This window comes from Cyprinodon tularosa, unplaced genomic scaffold, assembly GCF_016077235.1.
Source record: "Cyprinodon tularosa strain WSP-4 unplaced genomic scaffold, ASM1607723v1 ctg69, whole genome shotgun sequence".
Lineage (NCBI taxonomy): Eukaryota > Metazoa > Chordata > Actinopteri > Cyprinodontiformes > Cyprinodontidae > Cyprinodon > Cyprinodon tularosa.
The window spans coordinates 2,820,616-2,834,603 of NW_024039440.1; the positions used below are offsets into that span (position 1 = coordinate 2,820,616).

General features: G+C 35.5%; 1 pseudogene; it reads left to right on the top strand.

The window, feature by feature from the left end:
- The first annotated feature begins 712 nt into the window (after nucleotides 1–712).
- LOC119771843 lies at nucleotides 713–878 on the top strand (annotated as a pseudogene).
- The last annotated feature ends 13,110 nt before the right edge of the window (nucleotides 879–13,988 follow it).

Below are 13,988 nucleotides of genomic sequence, written 5' to 3' on the forward strand. Positions count from 1 at the left end.
GAGAAAGAAGCTTTAGAATTGTCAAAATGACCATAAATATTTCAGTGGTCTTTGCAGTGTTGCCGTGATGAGGCGAGGCTATTCTTAACTTATGGCCCTGAAATTTTCACTTCAGTTTCTGGGTAGTCTTGTTACAAAAGGAAGCACATTATTTAGGCCCAGTAAACTAAGAATTTTCCTTTCAAAGGTTTCTTGTCAGATTTCAGTTTTTTAAAAGGTGAAGAAGTACATTTTTATTCAGTATCTGAAATTCAACAACAAAAAATCATTATCTTAAGTTGAAAATAATTGTAAACATCTTTATTTCATCAGTGACTGGATATCCTAACGACTACTTTTTTGTGTTTACCAAACAGGCTTAATTCAGAGGCAACCTTGGTTCTTTTACTAAGGTTATATTTATGGTAGGTTTTGTCAAAAATGCTGTGAGTAAAATCAGATTAGCAGCAATTCAGCACATGATTGGTGAGAGACACTTCACTTTTAATTACCCACATGTCCAATAGTAACTTTCGCTTTTGTGATTCTGACCTTCCCTCTGACCAATTGTTTGTCCAGTTCTCGTCCCATGCAGCCCATCCTTGTACCAGAGATCATCACATCATGTTTTTTGTAAACTAAATTAGGGATCTCAAACTCATCTATATGAGGCTATTTCGGCATCCTAAACTCGTTAAACACACAAGAAGTATCAATTCAACTTTGCATAGAAAGACCTATTAAAGCTATGAAAGTAGTAGTGCAGTATCTGTTCTTATCAGTTTAATAACTGATATGTCCCATTTCCAGAGACCATATATTAAATTGCTTTTTGGAACTGAAAGATGGAACAAGGCCTTGCTCTGTCCTGAGTAACCTTCCCCACAGTGAGATCAATAAAGTCAATCAATCAAAAAAATTATCAAAATAACATGTAAATGTATGTTTATTTATCGCTAAGGACTTAGCCCCTGCCAGCTGATAAAATGGGGCAACATAGGGAGCGCCCTTTCAGTGGGTTGATTATTTTTGTAAATGATGTGTGAGTCTGATTAACCCCTATAATACCTGCCTGTTGTGTGTCAGAACTAATGTTTTCCCAAGTAGTTTATCTAATTAGGATAGTTCCTCTCTCCAGATATACAGTTACCATCTTCATTATGTACATGACAGAGTTATTAGAATGAAATGGGAGCATGGACAGGGTGGCTCATTCTTAACAGCGAGTTCCCTGTGTTTTCATTTGGGACACAGTAATATTTTGATATGGCTGGAGTGAGGGATGTCTCCTCACCTGCAAATGTGTATGATGTTACAGTATGGTGTGATGATGTGGGATACTGGAGTTGTATAAAATGCTTCTTTTACTGTGATTCAAGGCAACTCCTACACGATGTGACCCCAGTTAGTAAGCACCATCTTCTGTTACTCTAAGTAATCTTTGGTCATGTCTCATGGTTATTTAATACATATACATTATGAAGTGTTATTTAAAGAGTTTGTCCCTTGTGAGCTCTTCTCAGGAAACGAACCGTAGAGAACGTTCACCTGAAATTGGTCATTTGCCAAACCTAATTTCTCTTGCCAACACCACTATAAAGATAAGAGTTACTTGCTAATTTATTAGACATGTGCCTCTGAAGGATGAAACTGTTTTGCTGTGTATTAGTCCTTTGTAAATATTTGCTTACAAGTGACAAGTTAGAAGGGGATGTAAAACAGGGGCTATGGGCTGGGTTGCAGATAGAATGAAGGTAGAAAGTGTTCCTTCAACAAATCTTATTTTGGTTTGCAAACTCAGTGCTCAACAACCCACCTAATTGTGAATTGTGAATGTTTCATGTTCAGCTGAAATCACAAAGATCAGATACGCACTTTCGGTCTCAACTCAGAAGTTTTATAATATATGTCAAATTTGTTTTACTTAATTTAGAGACATACATGAATACCATGGTTATCTACCTGTCTGTCGGTCTGTCTGTAATAAACGTTTATCTTTGATTATGTTGTCATGGTATGTTTTTTTTTTAGGGAAATAATGTTTTTGTGTTAATGAAACAGTTGTTAAATACAGTATGTGTTTAGCAAAAAGACATAACAAAAAGCTTAAGTGTTAAAAATTGTCTCAAAACCTTTGACTAAAATACAAAACATACATTTTGACATGAGATCCTTTACCACATTTTCTTGCATTGACAAAAAGAAAATTTACCCACATTTGACTGTCGTACTAAAATACACCGACAATAAAAAAGGCTTTCAAGTCCATGAGAACCCATTACATACGTAACTATTGCCAAATAGGGACTTCTTAGCCTTGTTCCAATAGGACTCCTCATAACATTAAGGTCTCTGCTGCAGAGTTAAATTAATCAAAAGCTTTCATTTTCATGGACAATGTTTAGTTCTAGAATTACATTTTCTTCTTTTGAAAAGGAATCTGGTGAGAAAAAAATCATTATTACTACTAAAGGTCCTTCAGTTACCTTTCTTATGTGTCAAAAAACAAAACTTCCAAAATCAAATGTAGAGAAAAGGAAAACACATTGAATTGTTAGAAGCTAATGTATAAGACAAAATAAATTTCTCACAATTATTCCACCACTAGGTCTGCTGTCTCATAATCTCATCTTTATTAATTATCAAAAAGACTCTGTTTGCTTAGATTTACAGTGTTTGTTTCAAAGCTGAACTGCTGGTGCAAAATTATTGCCAGATCTGTTGTGCAAAGCAAAGAAGAGCTAAATTATTGCCTGTTTTCTACAACTTGTTATTTATATATATATGTTAAGGCTGAGAAAGTTGATGAAAACATTTTTTAGCATGACCTACCCTCTAAAACATATTAAAACAATGCAAAACAATCCTCAAGATTAAAATGACATTGAGCATTTTGAATCTAAGCAGTACAACCTTTTACTAACATGAGTTGATACTGTATCAAGATTATGAATGTTTTTATCACTCGTGATGAACAAAGAAGCTTGTCTGAATATCAATTTAGATCCTTCTTCTCTTAAACAATAACCTAATTTTGCTAGTTTATAATTTCAGAATGCATTTAATTAATTTGAACCCTATTCAGCAATAGCGGTAGCTATGAATATTAATAAAATAATTAGACTTAACATTTTTGCCTTTTCTCATCAATACAATGATGGTATAGTTACCAGTCATTTAAAAATATTTTAGTTTCTGTACAAACTGGTTACATTTTCCTAATAGTTAACTAATTGTTGCCATGATTCTTGCGTATTTTGTTCTTCACTTGGAAATTGTTTATTATCATATCTATGTGGTTTATTTTGTTCCTAGTTTCATAGCTTATTCCTGTTTTCTGCCCCCGTGTGACTCTAATGTATTCCCTCAGGACAGTGATAGTTCTTATATGTTGATAAAGTGTTTCCTTAAGTTAGCTCCTATGTGTTTCATATACTTTTCCATTTAGCTTGTGCCTCAGCTGTCTAATATTTATTTCTGATTACCACAGAGCATTTCTGTCATTCTCCACACCTCCCTCAGGTTATAAAATAATCTGTCCTATGCCAATCCTTTTGATATCACGTCCATTACTTACTGTTTTATACCAGTATTACCTCACATTTTCTCTGTAAATGTGCTGAAGACTAAAAAATAGACTTCTAGTCTTACTCACCTTGCTGTTGTACCAAAACCAGCTTGTGTTGTGATTTCCCCCACAGTGGAGCTCAGAAATGGGACGGTCAGAATATCAAACTTAGAGGGTGTAAATTATTTTCAAAGAGGCATTACTGAGTTTTCTAATGATACTACTATCTGTGGCCAAAACACAGAACTGCAACACTCTTCTGCTAGGTGTTTAAGCTTGTGCTCGTGCTTGACAAGGTTTTTTTAATTACTTTTTTCACCATACGTTTGGCTGACATTGATATATGAGTTAAGCTAGATGCCGGTCGCTTCTGAGTATGCACAAAATCTATCTTGAATATAACAAATCGAAGGCTAGACCCGAGCAACATGGACTTGTTTGATGTAAAAATCCCTCGGACAGCGGGGATGCTTCTGACCTGACGAAAATTCAGGGAAAATAGGCTACAGGCAAATGTAGCCATCACCACTGATATATCAGTGCTGAAATACTGAGTTGTCAATCTGCTCATCAAATGATACTTTGGTCATACAAGGTCAAATTAAAAGGATATTTTAAAATCATTTTTAGTAACTTACATAATGTCTCTTTAAATCCACAACTACTTTTGGTATTCTTTTTTATTTTCTGTCATGGTGGCTCTGCTATTTAACACAGACAGAAAAAAAGGTGGTTCCATTACAAATAATGAGATCGCCTAATACTCTCTTTACCCCTTAGATTAATAATAGGTATTAACCTAACCCACACATTTTCTATTAATTAAATTTCCCATTTAAAATAAATAAATTCTATATTAAATCTTACCACAAATTCCCCCTTTTCCCTTGTACATTGCTAATATTCGAATCATAATTAGAATTGGCATGCTTAAGTGCACAAAAAACGAATATGACTTTGGTTTCCATGGCTCACAATCAACAATTATATAACAACCACAGCACATAGAAACAATGCATATAAAGCATATAAAGGCCAAGATAAAAATACAGGATAATTACTTTTTCCTGCTAATTGCTTTATAATGTTTTTCATATAATACTTAGAAATGTGCAAAACTCTATTTTTGAACATCAAAGAGATCGCTCTATACACTAAGAAATATTAGTCCTTCAAACCGATTCGTTGTTACCAGACTGACAGATTTATGTACCAGCATAGCTCATAAGTGCCATAATCAGTCCAAAAAAAACACATCAAATCAAAGCTATACATTTTATATCTTGCATTATTTTTCTCTTGTGGCAAAGATAGAGAACAAAAGAATAAAGTTAATGGTCTAGAAATGACTTCCTCCATCTATCAACTTTTCTAGCCTAGAGCTTTGTTTTCCAACTAGAAGTGATGGCTCTATAGTTTGTGCTCAGACACTTGTTATTTTTGTATATGACTGTTTTTCCTGAGGACGGAGCATTCACATTTCGTTTGATTTTCCACACTATCATTTGTCTCTGTGATGTATCTCTCTCTGAAACCCCTGGGACTTTAATAATGTTCAGGCCCTTCTTGGTCAATGTTGGAACCAATCCCGTTTCATACTTCTCTCCAGAGTCTCACCTTGGAGTTGTCACACATTTTCCAGCACTAATATAAGATGTTTCTTTTGTGCCAGGAAGGTTTTGACCACTTGCCTACTCACTGCAGTCAGGTTATAAGCAGCAGAAGCTGTTCAGGGACCCCACCTCTCCAAACACGCACACACACTGGATTTTCATTTTGTGTCAGAAAGATTAAGATCATTGAAGATGATGTTGGCTCAAAACCATTTTGTGGCAGACTTAGCATATAAATGGAAAAAAGATTAAATCGCCAAGAACTAAGGAGTTCATTGTAACCACCAATCCTATACTATGACCAAGAGGGAACAGTGGCCTCTGTTAGCACTGGTGCTTAAAACTTATAGTAAAGGGCACTGTTTAAATGGGGGCATCTTGATAAAAAAAAACAGTGTGTCACATTTAATGTCACCAATGGCTTGTGAAGGACCTAAAAAAACTAACAAATGAAGAAGAACAACAACAAAAAAACACACACTTAATGCTCAATACATCAAGTAGATTTAAGGTATTACACAGAAGTGTGTGGTGTTCCACAAACAAATGTGCCCTGACAATAAATGAACACAACCCGTAAAATATGGACTTTCTGCACATTACTTTACAACTACAAAAGTGTTGAAATGTCCTGAAGGTGGAAAAAAATAAATTCCCCTTGTGTTTTAGAAAATTGGTGAACACCAGCAGGTGGAGTAAGGCATGCATAGCTGAAAGAACTTATCCTGCGGCAGGGCTGGGATGATGGTAGTGAAAGCAGAGCTAATGTCTGCAAACATGATCCTGACATAGGTACCCTGAGAGTCCAAGTGCTACAGGATGTGGTGAAGAGGCATATTTTTGCATCATCCACAGCCCTGTTGGCTCTATTAACAAACTGCAGCAGATCCAGAAGTGGGTCCCGTTGTTGCTTTCAGGGTCAGGAACAGTGGTGGAGACTTTGAGGCAGGTTGGCACATGGCATGTTACCAGAGGAGTGTTAGAAATGTCTGTGAACACCAAAAACAACAGATTAGCTCAGTGTTCAAAGCTGGACAAGGAAACAGGATCCGGTCCAGCTGCTGTGTAGCACAGCTAGTAGCCCTGCTGCTTGTTGCTAAAAAGTTCAGGGTTGTAATATCTGTCTTGGGACTTTCTGCATGGAGTTTCCAGTTTTACCTATGTATATTTGATTTCTCTTCCATTACTCTTGCTTCCTTCCTAAGCCCCAAAACATGCTTGTTAAATTCCCCTTGACTTTCCATTGCCTTTCTGACAGGAAGTCAGAAATCAGAACATTGCAAGGATCACACAGACAATGAATGGGGTGTAAGTTCATAATTTTTTTGACTGCAGAAGAATGGAACTTTTTCTTACTTCTTCCATCTGGAGGTGTCTGGAGTTCCGCCAATGGCACAGGCTGTACTACAGATGCATGCATGGTGTGGCAAACTACCAGATGGAGGTGTCGAAAGTCTGACTACCTAGTTTTGTACTGAAGTGCTGAAGTTATGCAGCACTTCCAGAGCAAGAAGCGTTGATGCATACATATCATGTTAGTGGAACTGATCAATCACGCTAGAAGATTTTTGTAACCAATTGTTTAAAACTGATTTAGCTATGGCTGCTGAGTAACATATACCTGAGAAGAGGATGAGAAATATTGAGCACCTAATAGATGGAGGGACCCTCACTTATTATATTCTTATAATTTCATGTCAAAAAATGTATACTTTTGTCAATCCATTTCAAATCTGCATGGTGCTGCAGTTCAAAATAAATACTCGAAAAGCTCAGCATAGCCTCCAAGCTGAACAATGCAGCAAGTGAGGCCGCAGATCTGCTCAAGACAGATTTTTGGGGGCACATGACAAAGCCCTGCATGACTCACTTTTAAAATAACCTAAAGCATAACAATGAAGAATGAATGCCAAGTGACTCATTCTTAGAAGATACCTCCTTTGGTGTAGTATGATGGCATTACAATGATTCATGCCATAGCCATAAAATGTCAGCACTGGGGTTTCACCTTCTGCTGTATTGAGAGGGTCCCGTCCCCCTGTGGACAGATGACAGCAGGATAGTTATTGGTGTTTAAAGCAGCAGCAGACAGGTCAACATGCCTCTCTTTGATGCGCAGATATTTCACCCACTTCTTCTCTTGCTTTCTATCCCTCCATATGCTTGTGTCTTCATATATATATATATATATATATATATATATATATATATATATATATATATATATGTGTGTGTGTGTGTGTGTGTGTGTGTGTGTGTGTGTGTGTGTGGGTGTGTGTTCAGCTAGATGCTGTCACCGGAGGCTGTGCCTGAGACACTGCTACCATGGAAACATGTTCTCTAACTTAACAACAGCCATGTTAAGAGAATGAGAGCATTTCTGTAACGGCAGGGGTACACATAGTTTCATTTCAGACACATGTATCTGTAAACGTGCAACATATAAACCCTTTTTTAAATAAACATTTTACCTTAAATGACTGAGAAAATAAATTCTTAGTAATGAAAAAATATAATTTGCGAATATTCATCCCAATTCAGAAATTGTGCTTGATTTTATATTAGAAATTAAAACATTTACTAGGTGGAAAGTGAGTAATTGTTAGCCAAGGAAACAGGTTGTAGCATTTTTATAATGTGGAAATCAGAAATCAGACTAAAATTTGTTGACAGCTGTGAAAAGTGTTTTCCTTTGATTAAGTATGACTCAGTGTATATTTGCATTTCAGAGAGCATTAGTGTGACTGATCAGTCTGACCTGCTTTTCAATGGAAACTAAAACCTGAAAACACACCAGTCAGAAGTTATTATTGCCTATAAAAAGCTAATTCTATCTGTATGTTTGCTTGTCTTTTCTTTATCTTTCTCTGCCTCCAATATACTTTATATTTTCACTGTATTGTTTCTAAAAAAGGAAAACAGGAACCCAGTTTTTTAGTTTTATTTTTTTTTCTCTTTCTATAACATCCAATGGTTCATATTCACCTCAGTGTCATCTTTTTATTTTCACTTATTACCAATATTAAACTTCAAAGAAATTACAAAAGAAAAAAAAAACAATTTTCATTATATATCTGGCAGCTTTATAATGAAAAATCTCCTGCAATTTCCTGTGTTGTTGAAGAAAAAGATCTTAGTCAAGCACTGAATCAAATAAGAGTGCTTCCACCCCTCAGTGAATATAATCATTTGCAATCTTCGATGGAGAAGGAAGAAAAGTAAAAAAGAATAATAACCTGTTAAGTTATTAAAGGAATTAATCAGAACCCATAGTAAAAAAAAGAAAAGAAAAAAAGGAAACCATTAGAAAACTACATTAGAGTAAAAAAAAAGGGCAAACTAAAGTTTGTTTGTGTTAACTCTTTTTTAAGTATTTAGTTTACATTTGGTTAGGATTGTTACTGCTTGTACTACAAATATGCAACAAGATATGCAAATTATTGAGGTCCTTCTGTTCGGAAAGCTGGAAACTATAACAAGAAGTTCAGTTAGGTTGAAAAGAGTTTGGTGACAGATGTTTTTTTTTCTTTCTTTTTTTCCCAAATGTTTCTGGTTTATTTCATATTTTGCATTTTTTGTATGCCAGCTGCAGTAACTTGTTCTTTTCTTCTACATTTTAACTGCTCTGTTTATTATAACCAATGACTTTATTGTATTGTATTGATTTTAAATCACCAATAAAAAAAATCATTGGTTGATTGTAAAATATAGGGATGAATATTTACAATACTTTATGTTTATGTGGAGATGAAACCCAAAGTCCATGGTTAGACATGTCTGCTGTTACTAGTTAAGTTTGTGGAGAAGTTTTTTGGAAGAATGGCAGAAAGTATACAAAAAAAAAATAAATAAATAATTAAATGTCATCTAAAAGATCAAGAAAGCAGCTCTTAATGTTGCAGATCCATAGGTTAGGTGTGAGAATCTGTTTGAAGGACTTTTATTAGTTGTGTGCCTCAGTGGCTCCCAACCTCTTTTGACTTGTGTACCACTTGGCCATTTTATCATACAATGAGTTTTTCCAAAAAAAGAAATCACAACTTATTATAAAAGGAAAAATATTTATTTAGCTTCCTTAACTTGAATATTTAATGTTCAGATATTTCATTATTTTAATTAGAATAATACGTAACATAAATACTTTGCCTGTAAAGTGAACAAGTGCTTCAATAAATACAAAAGTTCTTCTATATAAGTACACTATACACACATCTAAATTTTACAAATCAGGAAAACATTTTTTATAATATTCAGACTCACTGTCATTTTTTCTTTGTTTTCCTTATTCACTGTATTAATTAAGCACTTGACCTTCTCCTGAATCCCCAGCAATGGGGTGTTTCAGCCATTTATCCTTGACTGCAGCTGCTTTGGTGCATTCTTCTCTTGTGACCTTTCTTTTGCCCGTGTCTTCCCACTCTCAGCAGTAGTGCAGGTGCTTCGCACCGATACACACTAGGCTTTATGAAAACGTTGATTAGGAGAGTTTTTTTTTATCCCTTTGGTTGATAGAATCTTATTTTGTTTAACATTCTGGTCCCTATAGACAAGAACCTATCCCTGCCCTATACTATTGTATTTCTTTATCTAGAAAGTAAAATATCAAAAACTGTTCACATACCCCCTGCAATGCATTGGCAGACTACTAGTGGTACTAGTACCCCTGATTGGGAATCACTGGTGAAACTTACAAATCTGTAGGCAAAAATCCACTTTTGAAAGAAAGCCAAATTAACAGTTTGATATAAATCCTGTGAGCCTTAGAAGCAAAACAGAAAACAAAATATCTGATATGTCCTAGTTTTAGTCCAAAATCAAACTATGAATCATTTGTAGGATTTGAAAGTTGTTTTCGAAAAAAGCTCTCCAACCAGACCACCTGTGGCAGAGAAATTTGGCTAACAATTTGGCATAGAAATCCTGGCAAAATTGTCTAGACGTGCAAAGTTACTAAATTAGAGGTTGGATTATTTCGAAAGGGCTGCAACTCTAACTAAAGAGGAGGTTGTGCTCTATATTTGAGTCAGTGAAATATGAACCCAAATGGAAGTTGCATTACAACTCATACGCATACGCTAGATCAATTCAGAGATGAGGATCCGATTTTGTAAAAATTGCTTGTTGAAACAAACCCCTGTGTTCTAATCCGACCAAAATGGTTGGATACATTTTGTGTTCTTCTTTTCAAACAGAACTCAATGAACGTCATTCCTAAAGGCCTCATCTGTGTTTGAAACATTTATAATAAGTATGCTTGAGTCTATCAATTTAGCTGAAAATTTTATAAGAGATATTCCTTGAGAACAAACCAACCAAATTTTATTCCTTATCCTGAATTGCTCCAGTTTTTCCTGAGAGATAAAACTGTTTAAAATGAAATAAAAAATGCATAATGTGAGATTCTAGGGAGGATAAATAAATGAATAAGAAAATGCAATCGAATAATGCTGTGAGTTTATGTTGGCTATCAACTGATGAAGTCAGCAATTTCTGGGAGAGCAAACAAACCCTGCAGGATTTAGATTTTACAACAACATTAATGGAGATGGAGATTACGATCACAGTAGATCCATAAATAAATTAACTCATAATTGAGTTTGAGATGAGTGTCTCTATTGATCTAGCAAACAGATAAAAATGGTTTGTTCTTTGCAGCTCTACAAAAATACGATTAGAAATGCCTCAAAGGCTGTAGAACTTCTCTATAACAAATGAATATAAATATTCACCACAACTTGGAAACCTGGAAAAATAAGTTACTATTAAAGCTGAATCCTGCATATTTCTTTTGTCTTTGTAAGAGTTCAATTCACTTGTCACTAAATAAAATAGAATTGTCTCTTCAAGGTGCTAACTGTATATAGATTGCATGGTTTGTAAAAGAACATACTAATGTTCAATGCAATTGTACACATTTCTTTAGTTTCTAAACTGTTGTTCTCTTTATCATTTAAAAAATATATTCTGAACTATGTAGTCTTACTTTGAAATATGTTTAACATGCTTAGAAATATACTACTATAAGCAGAGGGAGCCATTCATCACAGTCTGACCCAGGTAAGTCTGGAAACGGTCGGGCACAGTGATAGATGTAACCCACTGAATAGCCATTCCCCTAAAAGATTTAGAACTTTAAAGCGTTTTGTTGTGTTGCATATGTCTTTCTTTATACATGTGTCCATTTTCCTTTCTACCATAGTTCATTGTTGTGTCTTTTTTTGTGTGTGTTTAATGCCTAATATAGTTCCTGCAAATGTGGCATCTAATTAACTGTCAAGACTTTAGCAAAAAGGAATGATGGATAATGTGAAAGGATTGCATTAATAAAACCCATCCAAGCAGAGTAAAGCATAGACTTGGGAATATGGGTATTGATGCATGGGCTCAAGGGTACTATTTCATGTAGAAGGGCTTTCCAGATTGAGGTATGTGTGTGGGTGTGTGTGTTAGTTTCAAGTTTAAATCAAGTTGCCTGTTCTGCAAAGAGATACCCTCTCCTTGGGGGATTCGGAAGGAGTTTTTCAATGGTGTGCGGTCACTGTCATGCTGAAGAGTCAGCTGAGATTTACAGTCTAATTTGGGCATAATTTGCCAGCTGCTACATGTTTAATTAGATAAATTATGTCTCATACTGAGAATGAGGGCTGAATAAGAAGTTTGTTTGTCACCAATATATTTGGATTGCTGTGTACCCTCAAGGTTGTTAAAGACACGCTTTATACAGTGACTCTCAAAAACCTAAACAGGCCTGGTGAAATTCCAGGTGTTTTAAACTTTATTTATTTATTTTTCATTATTATTATTATTAGTTTTTAAACTTTAAAATAATGACGCTTCATCCTTTTTCAGATTCTGCTGTCTTGGCATAAAAATTTTAACAGGGTTGTCCCTATAATTGCATTTGTCCTCATGGTTAAGAGAAAACCATTTCTGCAATGGATGTCAAAACATAATAAATTGGCCTAACTAAGTCAATCTAAGGTGGAGAAAAAGAACTGGACAGTCATTTTGATGTTCCCAAACCTAGATATCAAGCAGCTCTGTCCTGAATGTTTTAAGTAACTCCCTGATGTCATAAACCTGACTTGAATGGATTATATTATATACCTCTATAACACTTAATCACATGTCGATAAGGAGCAATAGACTTATCTAAATTATGGAGACAGGGGTATTTGAGGATCAAGGAAGTCCACTTTCCTTTGTCCCTACATTTTGTGGAACACCCTTGTTTTAGTCCAAGTTTTAAAATGTGATTGGTCAAAACTAATTGAGTTGGTTTTATCTATAATTATATCATAAAAAGATACAAACAAATGCAGCCATGCTTTTTTTTCTAAATCAACATTTATTTTGTTTTATTGGCACAAGGAACGTAGTAAAAAAGTTTTGCAACAGACCCAAAAATTATGCAAAAATCCTCAGGGATTAATTATAAATGAATTAAATTCAATTGAAAAAAATCCATATAGTCCTGTTTTGCAGTAATCTCCTGACCCACATGCAAAATCATTCAAAGGATGAAGAGTTCAATAATGAATATGGTCAACTTTGAAGAGATTTGTGGTGCATCATGCAGGGTCTTGAATGAGGAAAGGTAGTTTGATCTGTTCAGGAGTGAACAAGGGAGTGAATATTTGCAGGAATAGGATATACTATATACTATACTGGGGGTGTGCAGAAGGAGTTAAGGGAGGAATGATGGCTCAAGCAATGAGTGGGAGATGTCATGGTGAGGATTTATGTTCCTGGAGGGGTTCTATTAGAGTGGACCTTGAAGGTGTTGAGATCATCACAGCGAGTGACTAGAGTAATGGAAAGAACTGGCAGCTAAATGAAAGCTGGAGATGTCAGAGATGCAGTGGAAAGATGTGAACGAGTTCCAAGGGAGATGCGTCATAGGGTGTTCTGTAGAAGCAATTCATAGATCGAGCAGCAGCAAAGACCAATAACGCTTGCAGGTGAAGTTTGATCAAACTGCAGCTCCCTAGCAGTTGGATGAGGGGTTTTGTAGACATGTACATTCTGTAGCTGGTAGGAATTACATTAACACAAATCCACACTTGCACCAAGTTGGTGACACACCATCATCATCTGGGACTGATGAGGCCAACTCAAAGAAAGCTGTGTGTTTCTACAGTCAGCTGCTGCTAATTAAAGTCACCTAAATAACCATTCATTCACACTGAGGTAGGTTCCTGCAGATTACAATTTCTACAAACAATTGATATGGTCCAGTCAAAGTCCTGACTTCAACCAATTAAAATGCTTTGGCGGGGAAATGCACAAAAAACAGAGAGCTAACAGTCCCCCTCGAATCATAAGGGCCAATAAAATCTGACAGAAAACAATCGAAATGTCCTCTGCTAAAGCAGTTTCCCCAAGATATTGATTGTTGGGGTAGACTAGTTTTTCACTTAAAGTTTTTCCATGTTAACTCTATTATAAAATAATCAATGAGAAAAAACAAAGAATTTGATCTGTGCGTTTTATTAATTTACTTTGAGACCATCTTGTTATTATTATGAGTGGTTATGTAATACTTTTTAATAAAGGTCTGTTTTCATTGTAGCATTGCTGTATGCCTCCTTTTACTTAATTGAATCATGGTTTACATACCTGTGCACTCAATGTAGATCTCATCATCCAGCTGTGTATTTGTGTGTGAGTCTTTTCTGAATAGAGAACCTCTACTGGAGGGCGTGGTTTGCTTCTTCAAGCTTGTACGGTAAACCTGGCTGAAATCACTGTTTTCCTACTGCTGGTGATTTGAGGAACTGTTGGAGCACCATACTTGGTCTGATTGTCAGCCAAACTGAATCAAACTG